Raw genomic sequence first — 19,547 nt, 5'->3', positions numbered from 1 at the left:
TTAATAGACATGACGCACAGCACCCTTGATGCTGTACAACGCAGCTATAAAACGATTGACGCAGCTAATAGGCCTAATATGCGATGTTTGTTAGTCCAGTTAATCTGGGTTAAATCTCAAGTAAACTTCAAGCTATCCACACAAAACCATATTTGCAATCGAGACTAGATAACTGAGCATGCAAAATTGTAAGTTACTGACGACATCTGTTTATTCCAGTATGCACAGTCGGCACGTCAAGATGTTTTTTGTGCGGGTCATTCGAGTTAATTTCGCGTGCCCGGCTCGTTGCTCGGTATCAGGTGATGCTTTGGGGCTGGTCTGCTGAGGGTCACATGATGTTATCACGCTGGAATGGGAACTCGAACATGTAAACTGGGTTGTACAAAGGTGCTTGGTCATTGCCACGGTCCTACTGTTTATAAAATATCGAGCATCTACGTCCAAAAGGGTTAACAGGGAAGCAACGCACTGTTGGCGCCACAGGCGCCTTTGTTTGCTCATATGCCACCTTATGTTCTTTCCAGAGAACTATATGTGGCCAGTGCGGAACGCAGACGTTTTGTAAAATCTGCCATGGCTCTAGAGTGTGCAGAATGTATTGTTGCGTGGGTTTTGCAATTAGCTGTGTGATATTCCATGTTTCGACACAAGAGGGAGCCTCTCTTCTGCATGCGTACATTGTTTTCTCTACCTTTGAATATTGTGTCGGTTTGTTTCAAGACTAACTATTGAAATTAATCTTGTATTGACATTCATGTAGCGCTTTTCTAACCTTTTGATGCCACTAGAGATGTCTCCAAATGTATAGCGCGCGCATACCATTTGGCAAGATTAGCGCCTCGGGAAGTGGGAGTTCGAGCTCAGCAGAGGCCCGGAGGTTCTTACGGATCATGCCCCGCCTTCCCATTCCCGACACTAATCACCCCACTTTCCACTAACTACGGCTACCTTGCCGACATCCATCCCCACTCACCCCCGCCCTCAGGGTGATTACTAGAAAGAGAAAGAAAACTGAGTAGCAAGATCCGCTCGTGCTTCCGGGGGGTGCAAGGGCAGTGTAAGTGCCAGTTAGCGCTTTCATTGTAAGACTAAGTGCAGCTATCTAGAGTTTATCTGGGAGGCCCGCCGCCAGTAGCCGGAAATGCCTTACACCAAGGCAGCCTCGTTTTGATTCCACCCGGGCCATCCTTCTTCCACCATGATGCACTTTCTCTCTATCTTGCTGGTTCTTTTTCTTCCCTGCTTTCTCCCTTTATCGCTGTTTAGTTATCCTTACCACCCTCTTCGCTTCTGACTCCCCCGTTCTATCTCTTGCTTTGAGCCTGTGATGACGAAAAATAAGTCCTGGACCCTCCCGCCACCTGTAATCGCCTATACAAATTAAGCATGTGTTCCCCGCCCAGTGTCACCCACTCAGACCCTGCAGAGCAGGGTGAGTGCCGGTGTGACAATAGCAGCCGCTCAGGGGCTGCAGGGTGAGGGTCTCACCAGTGCAAACCCCTGCTCATGGACATGGGGAGTGCCTGACCCACCTATTCAGGCACGCCCCTTGAGAGGGTTAATCCCCTCCCACACTGTGGCGCAGAAGAGGTACCAGGTGAGTGCCTCTCCCATGCACTCGCGAGCAGCAGACCAGGAGTCTTTCTCATACTGACACTTATTCACGAGTAACAGGGGCATGACTGAGTGTCTCTCCCACGCTGCCATGCACTCACAAGCAGTTGGGCCAGGGTGAGTGCCTTTTCCACACTCACCAGTACCAGGAGCTGGGTGAGTGCCCCTCCCACGCTGTCATAAGCTCACTAGCAGTTGGACCAGGGTGAGTGCCTTTCCCATACTATCACACACTCACCAGTACAGTAGCTGCCCCTCCCACGCTGTCACATACTCACTAGCAGCACACACTCACCAGTACAGTAGCTGGGTGAGTGCCCCTCCCACGCTGTGACACGCTCACTAGCAGCTGGACCAGGGTGAGTGCCTTTCCCATACTATCACACACTCACCAGTACAGTAGCTGCCCCTCCCACGCTGTCACATGCTCACTAGCAGCACACACTCACCAGTACAGTAGCTGGGTGAGTGCCCCTCCCACGCTGTGACACGCTCACTAGCAGCTGGACCAGGGTGAGTGCCTTTCCCATACTATCACACACTCACCATTACAGTAGCTGGGCGAGTGCCCCTCCCACGCTGTCACACGCTCACTAGAAGCTGGACCAGGGTGAGTGCCTTTCCCATACTATCACACACTCACCAGTACAGTAGCTGCCCCTCCCACGCTGTCACATACTCACTAGCAGCACACACTCACCAGTACAGTAGCTGGGTGAGTGCCCCTCCCACGCTGTCACACGCTCACTAGAAGCTGGACCAGGGTGAGTGCCTTTCCCATACTATCACACACTCACCATTACAGTAGCTGGGCGAGTGCCCCTCCCACGCTGTCACAGGCTCACTAGCAGTTGGAACAGGGTGAAAGAGACTTACTCAGGGGAGGGAGTGAGTGACAGCGAGGGAGAGGAACTCAGCTGCTCCTGAGTTGAATTTGCCATTCGAAATTCCACATCCCGATGAGCAGGGTTTTTCTGACTGCACACTCCACGTATGACTGGATTTTCCACATCCGATGTTCACGGGGTAGGTGTGGGGGGTGGATGTTTAGGAGTGAGTAAAGGGATGTGGCAAAGGAACCTAATGTTTAACTGGAGTGTAGGGAAAGGGGTTTCTCCTCATGGAAAAATGAGAAAAATGATTGCTTGTGCTGTCCAACACACTCAGTCGGATTATCTGCCTTGAGTAAAATCTGTGTAAATTGGTCGTGGATAAAGTGTGGCCATTGGAATCTGCAGAGTATGCACGGATAACACTTTTTGTGTACAAGTTTGCGTACAGAGACTTTCAGTTATTTAAAAAATCTAAATCTGTGAAGCAGGCCCTGGGTAGCATTCTGTGGTCTATTCCAGAGGGAGCAACATTCTCCTGCAGTTCTGGTTGGTTAGCTTAGTTCATTGGAAATGCCTCTTTACCGCAAAAAACGTGGCTTCGTTTGTCGAATGTGCACAAAATTTTTTAAAAGCTGTGTTTTCCATTTTTAGGGCTCGGCCTACGTCCCACAAAGTGGGCGTGGCCTAAGTGTCCTATTCTGAGGGCTGCGAAAATCGTACCTACCAGATTCCTGAATGCTCGCGAATTTTGCCATGTTTTTGTGCCAGCTGCATGGCAATTGGGCCTCGCATGCCTGTGTTTTTAAAAGAGAGCACGCAATAGGCCATAGGCGGTAGACTAGCTCCGGCTATTGCATATTGTGTGCGGTTACGCGCAGCAGAAGGCCATATATCTTCAATTATCTCGGCGTCACGGCCGAGATAATTGAAAACATATGCCTGCAGTGGGGCGCGCGCGAGGCCGAGGCGTTTTTTTTAAATTTCGTAGTCGTTTTAGTTAAGCAGCTTGTAAAAATTCACCGTGCACTTTCGTTTAAGTACGACTTCAGGCAACAGTGTGCCTTTGTTAATTGTATTCACAGTATTATTTCATTCGTTTCTTCTCCAAATAATGCGTGCCATGATAGTGCTTTCCCCGGTGAAATGTAAAATTAATATTACGTATGGATCGGATTCACTTCGCAACACACAGCAACCCTTTAGCTACCCCCACATATTCTGCAAATGCATACATATTGTACCAAATAACGTGTTGCAAGATAACACTCACTGAAAACAATTTGAGCATGATAAACCAACCATCTCTTCTAAAAGCCTAGTATGACTAGACAGCTACTTTTCACCAGCCAGAATTGCCTATATGCGTGCTGTTTCCAAGCCAAGTTTATACTGACATTTCGACCAAACAAATGACAGCAGAACACATTATGATCTGCAGGAAACAAGTCTAGCCCACGATAATCTGCGCATTTGTAAACAAACAATGTATGAAACACAAAGTATAATCCGGGTATAGGTGACTCGGGAAGTCAAAATAGAAGAGCTCAACACAGATGCGACCTGTTAAGACCCATCCTCACAAGCACCTTGTGCAAAACGAGGCTAACATGATATTTAATTATGCATGTAACTTGCGTTTCCGAGAGGGGAGTGCGCGCGCAAGCCTCCACTGATCTACTGCTTCCGATGGTGTCTGCCATCTGTGGTGTGTAAATCAAGGCTCAGACAACGGGCCACGCGGGAGGGGGCACCTCAGTAAACATTACGTACTGGATGAGGCAGCCACATCCTATGTGGAGGAGGAGCCCCACCTCTGTAAACAGAACGTAAATGAGGCTACCGCAAACCGACGGAGGGAAATGAAGGACCCTTCTTAACCCCCAATATTTTAAACACTATGTTTAAAGGGTGCATATGCAAAACCTACCAGGAGGGATAATCCTGAGCCGGTAATCTCAAGGCTCCCCAGCGAACATACTGTGCACGGCACCCGTCTGTCGTTTACGTTAAAGAGCAGTGCTACGGTGCTGTTGAGGGCAGAGTGGTGTGTGCTGTTGAGTGCAGAGTGCTGTGTGCTGTTGAGTGCAGAGTGCTGTGTGCTGTTGAGTGCAGAGCGCTGTGTGCTGTTGAGGGCAGAGTGCTGTTGAGGGCAGAGTGGTGTGTGCTGTTGAGTGCAGAGTGCTGTGTGCTGTTGAGTGCAGAGTGCTGTGTGCTGTTGAGTGCAGAGTGCTGAGTGCTGTTGAGTGCAGAGTGCAGAATGCTGTTGAGTGCAGAATGCTGTTGAGTGTAGAATGCTGTTGAGTGCAGAATGCTGTTGAGTGCAGAGTGCAGTTGAGTGCAGATTGCAGTTGAGTGCAGAGTGCTGTTGAGTGCAGAGTGCTGTTGAGTGCAGAGTGCTGTTGAGGGCAGAGTGCTGTTGAGGGCAGAGTGCTGTTGAGGGCAGAGTGCTGTTGAGGGCAGAGTGCTGTTGAGTGCTGTTGAGGGCAGAGTGCTGTTGAGGGCAGAGTGCTGTGTGCTGTTGAGGGCAGAATGCTGTTGAGGGCAGAGTGCTGTTGAGGGCAGAGTGCTGTTGAGTGCTGTTGAGGGCAGAGTGCTGTTGAGGGCAGAGTGCTGTGTGCTGTTGAGTGCTGTATGCTGTTGAGTGCTGTGTGCTGTTGAGGGCAGAGTGCTGTTGAGGGCAGAGTGCTGTTGAGGGCAGAGTGCTGTTGAGGGCAGAGTGATGTGTGCTGTTGAGGGCAGAGTGCTGTTGAGGGCAGAGTGCTGTTGAGGGCAGAGTGCTGTTGAGGGCTGTGTGCTGTTGAGTGCTGTGTGCTGTTGAGGGCAGAGTGCTGTTGGGGGCAGAGTGATGTTGGGGGCAGAGTGCTGTTGGGGGCAGAGTGCAGAGTGCTGTGTGCTGTTGAGTGCAGAGTGCTGTGTGCTGTTGAGTGCAGAGTGCCGTGTGCTGTTGAGTGCAGAGTGCTGTGTGCTGTTAAGTGCAGAGTGCTGAGTGCTGTTGAGTGCAGAGTGCAGAATGCTGTTGAGTGCAGAATGCTGTTGAGTGCAGAGTGCTGTTGAGTGCAGAGTGCAGTTGAGTGCAGAGTGCAGTTGAGTGCAGAGTGCAGTTGAGTGCAGTGTGCTGTTGAGTGCAGAGTGCTGTTGAGGGCAGAGTGCTGTTGAGGGCAGAGTGCTGTTGAGGGCAGAGTGCTTGTTGGACAGGCCCCATGACGGGCTCGCTCCCTCCCCGCATGACAGAGCCCAGACACCGGCTCTCCGGGTGCTACCCCCAGAACCAACCCGCAACCCGTCTCCTATGGGACGCCTGCCCCCGGATGTCCCTGTGTCACGGGCCCGGGCCACCGTCAGCACCATTGCCCGGCCCAGCCGCCATCTTGGACACGGCACCACGCGGCCGCGCGGCCTCAGCTCGACCCCAACCCTGGGCCTGGCCAGGCCCCGACATCCCGGCACCACCATCCACCCAGGAGGTGAACGGACCACTTGGCAGGTCAATGGGAGTAAGAAGTGTCGATGGCTCTCCCCCGCAGGTGCCGATCACCCCCAGCCTCCTCGGGCGCTGGCTCCACCCCCCTGCTGGGTGTCTGGACTCCCTCATCCCAGACCTCCCGACCTCCAAGAGCGAGGGTCCGGACATCAAAGAGCGCCAGACCTATAACTGAGGCAGCCCCAGAACAGGAAGGCAGTTGTATCCTGGAGTCGAGAGACACCGAGAAGAACTCATCCTTGACGGACTGCTGGCGCTGCCGCAGCCCTGCCTTGTGAACTATTGTCCTGCCTGCTGGCGCTGCCGCGGCCTTCTGCAACCTTCATCCTCGTGGGACCTGCTGGCGCTGCCGCGGCCCGTTCCAACCTTCGTCCTCGTGGGACCTGCTGGCGCTGCCGCGGCCCGTTGCAACCTTCATCCTCGTGGGACCTGCCGGCGCTGCCGCGGCCCATTGTAACCGTCATCCTCGTTGGGACCTGCTGGCGCTGCCGCGGCCCATTGCCACCTACGATCTCTTCGGGACCTGCTGGCGCTGCGGCGGTCCGATCCATCCGAACGCCGAGCTCGAGGATTGTGAGCTACCGCCGTTTCCACCCCAGTACCCGTAGGTACCAAGACTGTCCCGCTACCCCCTTTCCCTACTAGAGACTAGAATTGAGAGGACCATCGTGTCCTGATCTCCTTGTATCGTACTGCCTCACTTCAAGAACTGCCTATAAAAGGTGTTACTCTGATCTTCGTGTGGTGTCCATCTGTGGGGGGGAAGTTACCTGTCTGTGCGATCGTTGGAGACGGCCCTCACCGGAGGCCTCTCCCCTTGTGCTCGGCCGACCCTCCAGGTCCCCGTCTAACATTGGTGGCCAGCGGCGCGATCCGAACCAACGCGTACCGTACAGACAGTAACTCACCCTACGACTAAACCACAATGACGACCAAAGAGAGCGGATCTGCAGAGAAGTTCCAGATGGAAAAGCTGGAGGAATACAACCACCGAGAGCTAAAACAATTTTGCATGGACTTAGGCATTGCTACCACCGGGCTAAGCACAAAAGAAGACTTCAAAAACGCCCTAGAGGCCTGGACAGAGACGAATACCGCCACCCCCCGGGACCCCGAAGCCCCGAAAGTCAACACCACCCTGACGGAAGAACGGAGAACAGGCCCCTCCCGAGAAGAGATCCAGGAGCGGGAAAAAAATAGACTACACGAGTTAGACTTGGCACGGCTCAAATTAGACGGAGAATTGAAGCTGGCGGAACAAAAAATAAACTTAGAACACTTACGGCTCAGAGAAGAGCGAGAGGAAAAACAGAGACAGAGGGATCTCGAAGAAAAAAGACTGGCATACGAACACGAGTGCAAACTAGCAGAGATAGAAATGCGTAAACTGAACAAAAACCTAGGGGTGCCCGAGCCACCGCGCTCCCCGGGTACTACCGAGCAGAAGGTCCACATCCCCAAGGATGTGGTCCGAGAATACCACCGAAACGACGACATACAGCAGTGGTTCAAGGCCTATGAGATCGCCATGACTGCCCACCGGATCGCTCGAAGTGACTGGGGAGCCGGTCTATGGGGGAGATTCGTCAATGAGGGCCGTGATGCCCTGCTGCAGCTTCCGGACCATCAAATGACGTCCTATGACCACATGAAGGCCGCCCTCCTCAGTCGATATGGGCTTACGCCCGAAATGTACCGCCAGAGGTTCCGCAACTGCACCCGGATCCCAGGTACAACTTGGTTGGAATACGTGAACTATTTCAGCCGAGCCTTCGAGGGATGGATCAAGGGTAACAACGTAGCCACTTACGAACAACTCTTCAATCTCATTGTGTGGGAGCACCTCTCCAACAACTGTTTCGTCAAGCTCAGGCAGCACCTCCTCGACAGTAAATTCACTGAACCACGGCAGCTCGCCACCGAGGCGGATCGGTGGGAGAGCACCCGAGTGGCCCGGAGTGGGCCGAACGAGCAGAACAGAACCAACCAAGGTCATCATCGTCCCCGGGGAGGAGGAGGAGGAGGACAGGGCCGGGGCAGAGACGCTGTCCCGGTCACCCCCGCTAACACCACCCCGCCCCCAGCCGGCCGGGGAAACCCCCCGATGCGCCCGGGGTTCCGAGCCAACGTTACGTGTCACCGATGCCAGCGAGTCGGCCACTATGCCAGTGACCCGACCTGCCCGAAGAACCAGGTTCCCGGGCCCCGCCAGGTGGCGGCCGCCGCCCTAGGAGAAGAACAAGTCTCCGAAGACCCTGAAGCATACGAGTCGGAGCAGTTCGAGTGGGAACCCGCCGCCATGACCCTGGCCTGCCGAGGAGGAAGAGACATGGTCCCGCGGACTCCCCTGCCCGCCAACACTCGGAAGTACAGCCAATGGGTGAGCATAAATGGGCGCAAGGCCGAAGCCCTGCGTGACACCGGGGCCAGTGTGACGGCCGTCCGTTGTCACCTGGTGACCCCAGAACAAATCCTGCCAAACGTGCTTTGCCCCGTCCGATCGGCAGACAATTCGGAGAGCCTGTGTCGGATGGCCTGCGTCCCCTTGGAATGGGGAGGAGTGTCCGGCATGCTAAAAGTAACTGTCCGCGACGATGCCCCCGTGGACTGCCTCCTGGGGAACGATCTCGAGAGCTCCCCGTGGGCAGCTGTTGAAAGAAGAGAGCATCTGGGGATGTTGGGTCTCCCGGACTGGGCCTGCGTGACCACCCGGTCCATGGCCACCCGCACCATCCCTAGGCCAGAAGAACCCGAATGGTCAGCACCTCCGCCCTCGATCGCTCCAGAAGAAGACTCCATCCATACCGACCACCCGGAACCAACCCCAGAGGGGTCCGCACAGCCCCCCGAACTTCCCGACCTGGCTCAGTGGCGTCAAGAAGGGGGGCCCACCCAAGGACAATTCCGGCAGGAGCAAAAGACCTGTCCCTCCCTCGAGGGACTGCGACAGCAAGCGCTCGCCCAGGGCCAAGGAGACACCACCGGGGCCCACTGGGTTTATTGGGACAATGATCTCTTGTACAGCGAGCAAAGAATCGCAGAGCTGGGGGCCGGTCGAGTGCTGGTGGTGCCCCTCCACTTCAGAGACTTCCTGTTGAACTTGGCCCATGATGTCCCCCTGGCTGGGCACCTGGGGCAAGACAAAACCTACCACCGCCTGGTGACTCACTTTTTCTGGCCCAAAATGAGAAATGACGTCTCCAACCACTGCCGGTCCTGCCCGACCTGCCAGGCCAGCGGGAAGAGCGGCCGCAAACTCAAGGCACCCCTACAGCCATTCCCAGTGGTGACCACCCCGTTCAAAAGGGTGGGAATAGACATTGTGGGGCCCCTGGACCCCCGAACAGCACAAGAGCATCGCTTCATCCTGGTCCTGGTGGACCTCGCCACCCGCTATCCTGAGGCGGTCCCCCTTCGTACTATAACAGCCCCAGTAGTGGGTCGAGCCTTAATGGGGATCTTTTCTCGAGTGGGCTTCCCCCGGGAGGTCGTCAGCGACAGGGGTACGAACTTTATTTCAAAGTATATGAAATCCCTCTGGCAGCAGTGCGGGGTCACCTACCGATTCACAACCCCCTATCACCCCCAGGGAAACGGACTGGTTGAACGGTTCAACCGCACTCTCAAGGGGATGATCATGGGACTAGAAGAACCCCTACGCCGCCAGTGGGACGTGCTACTACCGTGCCTCCTCTTCGCCTACCGAGAAGTCCCCCAGAAGTCCCTCGGCTTCAGCCCCTTCGAACTCCTGTACGGACACCCCGTTCGCGGGCCTCTCAGCCTAGTGAAAGAGGAATGGGAAATGGCCCCCCTGAAGACCCCTCCAGACGTCTACAAGTACCTCCTGACCCTCCGCAATCAGACCCGGCGGTTCAGGGAGATCGCCAAAGCCAATCTTGAGGCCAGTCAAGAGGACATGAAGAAGTGGTACGATCAACATGCCTCCTCCATCGAGTTTGAACCGGGTCAGCAGGTATGGGTGATGTCCCCCATCGAACCGTGCGCCTTGCAGGACAAATGGACGGGGCCCTTCAAGGTGATCGAGCGCAAGAGCCCCGTCACCTATCTCATCGACCTGGAGTCCCCCCGGAACCCCCTCCGGGTGCTCCACGCCAACAGACTCAAACCACACTTCGCGCGCTCAGAGCTCAGCCTGCTGATGGCTACCGACAGTGGCGCAGAAAGAGACTCCGAGCCCCTCCCTGACCTACTGAGGTCCCGTGAAAGAGATGGTTCGGTGGACGGGGTCCGACTCTCCGAGGCCCTGACCCCGGAGCAGCGTCAAGATTGTCGGGCCCTCCTGCTACCGTTCGCAAACCTGTTTTCTCTCGCACCCGGAGTCACCTCTTGGTGCCTGCACGACGTGGACACTGGGGACAGTCCTCCTGTCCGACACCGGGCGTACCGAGTACCGGATCGGGTACGTACCTGCATCCAAGAAGAAGTCTCCAAGATGCTCGCCCTCGGAGTCATCGAACCTTCGGACAGTCCCTGGGCCAGCCCGGTCGTCCTGGTCCCCAAGGCAGCGGCCCCGGGCACCACACCTGAGCTCCGATTCTGCATCGACTATCGGGGTCTGAACGCGGTCACCCGAACCGACGCTCACCCTATCCCCCGAGCAGATGAACTAGTCGACCGCATGGGGGCAGCCCGCTACCTAAGCATCTTCGACCTGACAGCGGGCTACTGGCAAATCGGCCTCACCCCCAGGGCCCAAGAACGTTCCGCTTTCTCCACCCCGGATGGGCACTACCATTTCAGAGTGATGCCATTCGGCATGAAGAACGCTCCAGCCACTTTCCAAAGACTGGTGAACCAGGTGTTGGCGGGCCTCGAAGAATTCAGCGCCGCCTACCTGGACGACATCGCAGTATACAGCCGCCACTGGACAGACCACCTCCACCACCTCCGAGAAGTCCTGCAGGCCCTCCAACAGGCCGGCCTCACAATAAAGGCCAGCAAGTGCCAAATCGGCCAGGGGTCCGTGACCTACCTCGGACACCAAGTGGGGAGCGGTCTGGTGGCCCCCCTTCAACTCAAGGTAGCTGCCATTCAGTCCTGGCAACCCCCCGAAACACAAACAGAGGTCCGAGCCTTTCTGGGACTCACCGGATACTACCGGCGGTTCGTGAAGGACTATGGCAGCCTTGTGGGGCCCCTCACGGAACTCACGTCTAAGAACCACCCAAAAAGAGTCAACTGGACGCCCGACTGTCAAGCGGCCTTCGAGAAGCTGAAGGCCGCCATGTGCACCGCTCCTGTGCTCCAGGCCCCCGACTACAGCCGCGAGTTCATCGTTCAGACTGATGCCTCTGACCATGGTATTGGGGCCGTCCTCTCCCAACTGAACCCCGAGGGAGTCGACCAACCAGTGGCCTTCATCAGCAGACGCCTACTGCCCCGAGAGCAGCGCTGGAGCACTATTGAACGGGAGGCCTTCGCTGTAGTGTGGGCCCTCAAGAAGCTCCGGCCTTACCTCTTCGGAACCCACTTCCGGGTACAAACAGACCATCGGCCCCTGCAATGGCTAATGCAAATGCGGGGGGGGGAATCCCAAACTATTGAGATGGTCCATCTCCCTGCAGTGGATGGATTTCACTGTGGAACATCGCCCTGGCCAAGACCACGCCAACGCGGATGGCCTGTCCCGCTTTTTCCGCCTCGACGAGGAGAGTCCCCAGGAGGATGGGTGACTCTCCCCGCCTTCAGCTGGGGGGGACGCATGTTGGACAGGCCCCATGACGGGCTCGCTCCCTCCCCGCATGACAGAGCCCAGACACCGGCTCTCCGGGTGCTACCCCCAGAACCAACCCGCAACCCGTCCCCTATGGGACGCCTGCCCCGGATGTCCCTGTGTCACGGGCCCGGGCCACCGTCAGCACCATTGCCCGGCCCAGCCGCCATCTTGGACACGGCACCACGCGGCCGCGCGGCCTCACCTCGACCCCAACCCTGGGCCTGGCCAGGCCCCGACATCCCGGCACCACCATCCACCCAGGAGGTGAACGGACCACTTGGCAGGTCAATGGGAGTAAGAAGTGTCGATGGCTCTCCCCCGCCAGGTGCCGATCACCCCCAGCCTCCTCGGGCGCTGGCTCCACCCCCCTGCTGGGTGTCTGGACTCCCTCATCCCAGACCTCCCGACCTCCAAGAGCGAGGGTCCGGACATCAAAGAGCGCCAGACCTATAACTGAGGCAGCCCCAGAACAGGAAGGCAGTTGTATCCTGGAGTCGAGAGACACCGAGAAGAACTCATCCTTGACGGACTGCTGGCGCTGCCGCAGCCCTGCCTTGTGAACTATTGTCCTGCCTGCTGGCGCTGCCGCGGCCTTCTGCAACCTTCATCCTCGTGGGACCTGCTGGCGCTGCCGCGGCCCGTTCCAACCTTCGTCCTCGTGGGACCTGCTGGCGCTGCCGCGACCCGTTGCAACCTTCATCCTCGTGGGACCTGCCGGCGCTGCCGCGGCCCATTGTAACCGTCATCCTCGTTGGGACCCGCTGGCGCTGCCGCGGCCCATTGCCACCTACGATCTCTTCGGGACCTGCTGGCGCTGCCGCGGTCCGATCCATCCGAACGCCGAGCTCGAGGATTGTGAGCTACCGCCGTTTCCACCCCAGTACCCGTAGGTACCAAGACTGCCCCGCTACCCCCTTTCCCTACTAGAGACTAGAATTGAGAGGACCATCGTGTCCTGATCTCCTTGTATCGTACTGCCTCACTTCAGGAACTGCCTATAAAAGGTGTTACTCTGATCTTCGTGTGGTGTCCATCTGTGGGGGGGAAGTTACCTGTCTGTGCGATCGTTGGAGACGGCCCTCACCGGAGGCCTCTCCCCTTGTGCTCGGCCGACCCTCCAGGTCCCCGTCTAACATTGCTGTTGAGGGCAGAGTGCTGTTGAGGGCAGAGTGCTGTTGAGTGCTGTTGAGGGCAGAGTGCTGTTGAGGGCAGAGTGCTGTGTGCTGTTGAGGGCAGAATGCTGTGTGCTGTTGAGTGCTGTGTGCTGTTGAGTGCTGTGTGCTGTTGAGTGCTGTGTGCTGTTGAGTGCTGTGTGCTGTTGAGGGCAGAGTGCTGTTGAGGGCAGAGTGCTGTTGAGGGCAGAGTGCTGTTGAGTGCTGTTGAGGGCAGAGTGCTGTGTGCTGTTGAGTGCTGTGTGCTGTTGAGTGCTGTGTGCTGTTGAGGGCAGAGTGTTGTTGAGGGCAGAGTGCTGTGTGCTGTTGAGTGCTGTGTGCTGTTGAGTGCTGTGTGCTGTTGAGGGCAGAGTGCTGTTGAGTGCTGTGTGCTGTTGAGTGCTGTGTGCTGTTGAGGGCAGAGGGCTGTTGAGGGCAGAGTGCTGTTGAGGGCAGAGTGCTGTGTGCTGTTGAGGGCAGAGTGCTGTTGAGGGCAGAGTGCTGTTGAGGGCAGAGTGCTGTTGAGGGCAGAGTGCTGTGTGCTGTTGAGTGCTGTTGAGTGCTGTGTGCTGTTGAGTGCTGTGTGCTGTTGAGTGCTGTGTGCCGTTGAGGGCAGAGTGCCGTTGAGGGCAGAATGCCATTGAGGGCAGAGAGCCGTTGAGGGCAAAGTGCAGAGTGACTGTTCCAGAGAGAGCAGGGTATGCTTGTGCGCTCACACGGTGCACTGACACACAGGAGATAAAACAAAGAACAGCTGAACACATGTCTTGTTACACAAGGTTCCAAAACACAAAGGTAGGTTACACTATGCTTAATTCCACAAAACTCACGCTATATACGGCTGAAAAATAGCACAAGGCGAGGATAATGAAATTCAACAGTACTGCGAAAGCATGGCTTACATTATAAATAAAGTCTTGCAGTTGCCCATTGTAAATGACAATGCCATTTATTTAACGATTAAGCTAATGGCAATGTAAATGACAATGCCATTTATTTATGAGTTAAACAAAAAAAAAAAGTAATGAGCAATGCTAATAGCTCTACCTTTAATGATGCCGAGACCATTGCATTGTAAATGCTTGTTTTCTATTCTTGGCGTGTTTGTGTGAGAGAGAAGAGAAGGGATGGGTGTTTACAAGCTCTGTAAAAGTGCATAGAGACGTGTCTGCTACGAGGGCTGCTAATCTGAGTGGAAACCTGACCACAAACACTGCTACCGCATTCAGAGGTCCATGGACCCAACTACACACACATCAGAATACATGTATCAGGCAGTGCCATGACTAGTGGTGGCAGGCATGGAAATAGGGGCGGGGGAGAGGGAAGGAAAAAACCCTCCCCCTACCTTTTCCCTGCGTCCCTCCTCAGTCGTCTCTCGGTGTCTCTTCTGTCCGGGACCAAGCAGGAAGCACTCAGGCTCCCCTAGGCCAATCACAACACTGCAATGCAGCATTGTGATTGGTCTGAGTACCTTAGTTCGGCATTCAGACAGGCAGTGGGTGCCTGGGCATGGTCTCCAACCAGGCTGTGTTACAGCCTGGTGGGGAACAAGCAAAGTGTGCATGACTGTTTGCCTGGCCCAAGAAGGCCGGCCTATAAGTCATGCGCACTTACAAAGTGCTCAACACTGCTCCCTCTGCACTGTGAGCAGAGCAGCACTGCCCCACCCGGTAATTCTGCTTCAGCAGGAAAAAATAAAATAAAATGATAATAACATTGTGCCATTATAATTTTATTTTTTCCTTTTTCACACTGCTGAAAAGAAGGCCCCTGCAGGCCCCATGGTGTGCAGTGTCCCCAAGCTCCATGGGCCCCCTCCGGCACTGTCAGGTCATTGGCCTGAGAGCTGTACTGGGTCCTAAACATCAGGGGTCCCTTCATGTTCTTTTCAGGGCCCCCCTCCAATTTCATTACACCACTGTTATTAGGGGGTATCACACCTTAAACACCCCTGTTGGAGATATGCCCCTGATAACAGCACATTGTTAACCTCCCAAAGGCAGTAGTAGTTCAGTTGAGGGGTCCTCCAGTGCAGAAAACTGTTTAATTTGTACTGGTGATTTCTGGTGACCAGCAATTATTTCTAAACAGCCAAGCCATTCTTATGACTTTTTGTGAGCTCGAATTGTCCAGATTGCCACAATTGTAGGAGTATGATCGTTAATAGGTTGGTACTAGTATTTGGCAGCATTGGCTGGGACAGTCAGTAGAAGAGGCTGCAGTGCCCTTCCCTCTGCAATACTTAGGGCTTTGGTACTTATTTCTTTACAAATTAAGCACTGGGTAAAACAACAAGAGACACCAAACAAGGGAGTTCATGAAAATCGCCTGGTTGTCAACAAGGCAGTGGCCACATGAAACAGTAGATCAGTGGCTTATTTAGCATTAAGCCAAGCTCTTGTGGAAAAAGCTGTCAGGAATTTGACTAGATTTTAACAGACTTGGTGCATGAGGCCTGGGTTTTGTCTCATGCACCAAAAGCCCACATTCACCAAGATGAGTACTGTTTTGGGGTGCCAGGAGCTCAGCACAACAAATGAGAAGTTTGCTCTAAAAGGTGCCTAACACACCAGGGGTCGCATTATGGGAAGGGTCCACTGTCTCTGTTTGAATTGCAGGGCACCTTTTACGAAGTGTGCCAGGGGCAAACATGGAGAGCGTGCTCTTTTACATACAGTGTACTGCCCACAAGGCAGGCACAAACTTGCACCGCCCTGGAGGCCGTGCATTGGTGAAAGGTGGACCGACTGTTTATGTAATATGGTCCCAAGTGTGACGCTCTAGTGTTTCACCGGTCCCGGAAACACTTGCACACTATGTATCACCTTCTGGCCAGGCGTGGCCAGAAGGCTAAAGGCTATAAATAAAAGGACGGGGGTTGCTCGGGGCTTCCGGTCCAACACTGTAACATAAGCGTGGAGTCCATTATTTGTGTGCGTGTCCCCCGCTTACCGGTAGGCCCAAGGTGTCGTGGCATCCTACTCCCTTACACTGGCGACGAGGGCGGAGATGGCCGTGGTAGAACCCTGGCTGAGGAGTAGGACGTTTCCCTTGGTGGCGGTGTCAGTGCGGCCCCAGCCCTACGCGTGGTCGGACGCGGTGGTGGAGGGGCAGGAGAGGAAGGTACCGCCATTCAGGACTGCACCGGAAAGCAGCGTGAGGAGAGCTGCGTGGAGGCCGGCATGCAGTGGCACCTCTGCGGTGAGAGGCGCGGCAGGCAACGGCTGCGCGACGCAAAGGCCCGGCTGGCGCCTGGAGTGGTGCGCGCATGCGCAGTGGTCGTGAGGCCTGCCCCAGCGTCAGAGACGCGCGAAGAAGCCTCAGTGACTTCGGAAGGGTGGTGTGATCTGCGCAGGAGGACGGAGAATCCTCGCAGCTGCCGGGTACAGGCTGGTAGCGTGTGGGGAAGACTACAGCGTCGAGTGCAGATCCCAATAAGCACTGGCACCTGCAAGAAAAAAAAACCCACTATAACACAGAAAAAAACAAAAACAAAACCACACATAAGGGAATGAACAGAAAAGAAGGCATAAATAGCTATGTGGCATGAATAAAGGGAATAATCACACGAGCAAGAGCCATCAAGGAGCAACTTGCTGTGCCACAGAGACGGCCCCACATCACGTGCTGGACTGGACACGTGGAGCATAAGGACAAGCCCAAACAGTTGCAGCAATGTCAGTTGGGCAAGACGCCGCAGCTACAGGAGGGGCCCAACAGGCAGCGGCCCCGGCACAAGGAGCAGGACCGGCAGGACAACTAGCAGTAGGTCCGGTAGTTCAACAATCACCACACTCTCAGATCAACCCGATACCACCATTTAGTGCGCTGGCTGACCCAGGCACAGCAGCGCCGAGGTGGACAGTATGGCTGAGCCGGTTAAATAACTATTTCACGGCAACGAGGGAAAAGGACAATGAGGTGAAAAGATCACTGCTACTGCATTTTGGTGGTGATGAACTCTACAAATTATTCTCACACCTACCAAACACCGGAGCATCAACAGACTATAATGCTGCTGTACAAGCGCTAAATGCACACTTTGACCCGCAATTGAACCCCCATTATGAAAGGTTCAAATTCAGACAGTCCAGGCAAAGGGAAGGAGAAACGATGGATGCCTTTCATGCACGACTGAGGGAACTGATAAGCACATGTCCGGATGATGATCAAACAAAGGAGGTAACAGCGCAGCTGATTCGAGGATGCAAGAATAAACACCTAAGGACACTGATATTAAGACAGCCCCGCATAACATTGGATGAAATATTAATGCTAGCCAGGTCTCATGAGTTGTCGGATGCACGAGCCACGGCGATGGAGGCTGCCATCAACCCGTCAGCAAGCAATGAAGTAACAGTAAAGACAGAGAGGGTGGATGCCGTGCGGAACAGTAGCCGTGGAGGACGAGGAAGATGGCCGACCAGGACACAGCGGCGGGCGCATTGTGGCTCCTGCGGATATGAAGAACACAACCAAGATGGCTGCCCTGCACGTGGCAAGATGTGCGACAAATGTGGAGGATTCAACCATTTTGCCAGTGTCTGCAGGGGTGGTGCCAGAGGAAACTTCAGAGGACGAGGAACAGCAGGGAAGAAAGCACCGACTAAAGCAGTCAGACAACTTGCACTGGAGGATACACGTGATGCACATCCGTCGAGAGGGAGCAGAACACCATCCCGCTACCCACAGAGGCTAGATGACTCGTCGACGGAGGATGAGGAAGAATGCTACTATGTATCCTTCGTGAGTGAACTAAAAAGGAGTCGAAGACCGCAGCCGAAGTGTCAGATTCAAATCGATGGATCGACAGTAACAGGGGTCATAGACACTGGAGCCACGATCAATGTGATGGGTATTCAACATTACAAGGCATTGCAGCCAAGACCACAACTGGTACCATCGAAAGCTCGTATTCTCACATATGGCAGCAAGACGCCGTTACCCCTGCGAGGATGGGGATTGCGGAGAAACCCCGACAGCCCGGCAAGATTCGAATATGCATCGACATGAGGATGCCTCACACTGCACGAGGACAAGTGCCAGTTTTTCAAACAGTCCATAGAGTTCTTTGGTTATGTGTTTGACTCAGAGGGAGTCAAGTTGGACCCGCGGAAATCAACCGCCATCAAATGTGCCCCAGCCCCAACCACCGCGTCGGAGGGGAGAAATTTTATGGGCATGGCGCAGTATTGTGCCCGGTTCATCCCGCAGCTTGCCACCATAGCCGAACCCCTGCGGAACTTGACAAAAAAGAAACTGCCTGGAGATGGTCTCAAACTGAAGCTGAGGCGTTTGACAAAGTAAAGGCAGCACTATTAGACAGCACCACGATGGCATATTTTGATACGGCAAGACAGACAGAAATATTGATGAACGCCAGTCCTGTTGGTTTGGGCGCACTGCTGACACAAGAATCAGAGCCTAGAGTGTGGGTTCCCTTGGCCTTTGCAAGCAAGGCCCTCACAGCGACAGAGGCAAGGTATTCGCAGATCGAGAGAGAGGCGTTGGCTGTGAAGTGGGCCTGCAATCATTTCCACTTATATATCACCGGACAGCCTTTCAGGATGGTCACAGATCATCAGCCGTTGATACCTTTGTTCAAAGGTACAGCCCCACACCCGCCGCCGCGGATTGAGAGATGGGCCATTCAGGTCCAACATTATCAAATGTATCTGGTCTACAGACCTGGAGCAAAAAACCCGGCCGATTTTCTGTCACAACATCCTCAGATAGTGGCAGGTGAGGCTTTGTAGACATGGTGTCCCAACTGTCATGTCCCCAAGCACTAGAGGCAGAAGATATTGTCGCTCAATATGACAATGATGTTGTTGTGACAAGAGTCAAGACAGCAATAGACACTGGGTCCTGGGAGAACTTTTTGTGGAATGAGAGTGACTGGAATGAAGCTGACCGCACTCGCCTTTCTCAGTTCTGGAGAGTACACAATGAGCTCAGTAGAGCAAACAATGGGCTCATCCTTCGAGGATCACGGGTAGTGATCCCGAACACTCTCCAAGATCGAGCGACCTCACTGGCCCATGAAGGACACCAAGGCACGAGAAGGATGAAAGCCAGAATGAGGGAAAAGGTATGGTTTCCTGACATGGATGAAGAGGTGGACAGTGTAGTAAAAAACTGCCGAGCATGCCAGCTAACCAGTTTACCAGACACCCCTGCACCTGTTATCACGGAAGAACCCTCTCCAGCTCCCTGGACCTGGGTCAGTTTAGACTTTGGCAGTTTTCCCGACGGAAGAGTGACCGTGGTGCTGGTAGACAGTTATACTAAATACCCAGTGGTTGAGGTAGCACCTTCCACCAATTTCATAAATATCCAGCCGATCCTCAGCAAAATATTTGCGATGTTTGATATCCCCCAAGTAGTTAAAACGGACAATGGCCCACCGTTTCAAGGAAGCGAATTTAAAGAATTCCTGCAAAATTTGGGGATAAGGCACCGTCGAATAACACCCCAATGGCCTCAAGCCAATGGGGAAGCAGAAAGATTTATGAGAACTGTTAATAAAACCATAAGGATAGCAATGGTAGAAGGGAAAGATCCAGAGACAGCACTACAACTCTTTCTGAGGGAGTACAGAAGCACTCACCACAGTACCACCCAAAGATCCCCGTGGTCGTTGATGTTTGCAGGACCCCGGCATGACTTATTACCGACAGCAGAGAACTGGATGCCTGAACCATATGTACCGGCTGCCGCCTAAG

This window comes from Lissotriton helveticus, chromosome 5_1, assembly GCF_964261635.1.
Source record: "Lissotriton helveticus chromosome 5_1, aLisHel1.1, whole genome shotgun sequence".
NCBI classification, from domain to species: domain Eukaryota; kingdom Metazoa; phylum Chordata; class Amphibia; order Caudata; family Salamandridae; genus Lissotriton; species Lissotriton helveticus.
This window is presented reverse-complemented; position numbering follows the sequence as displayed.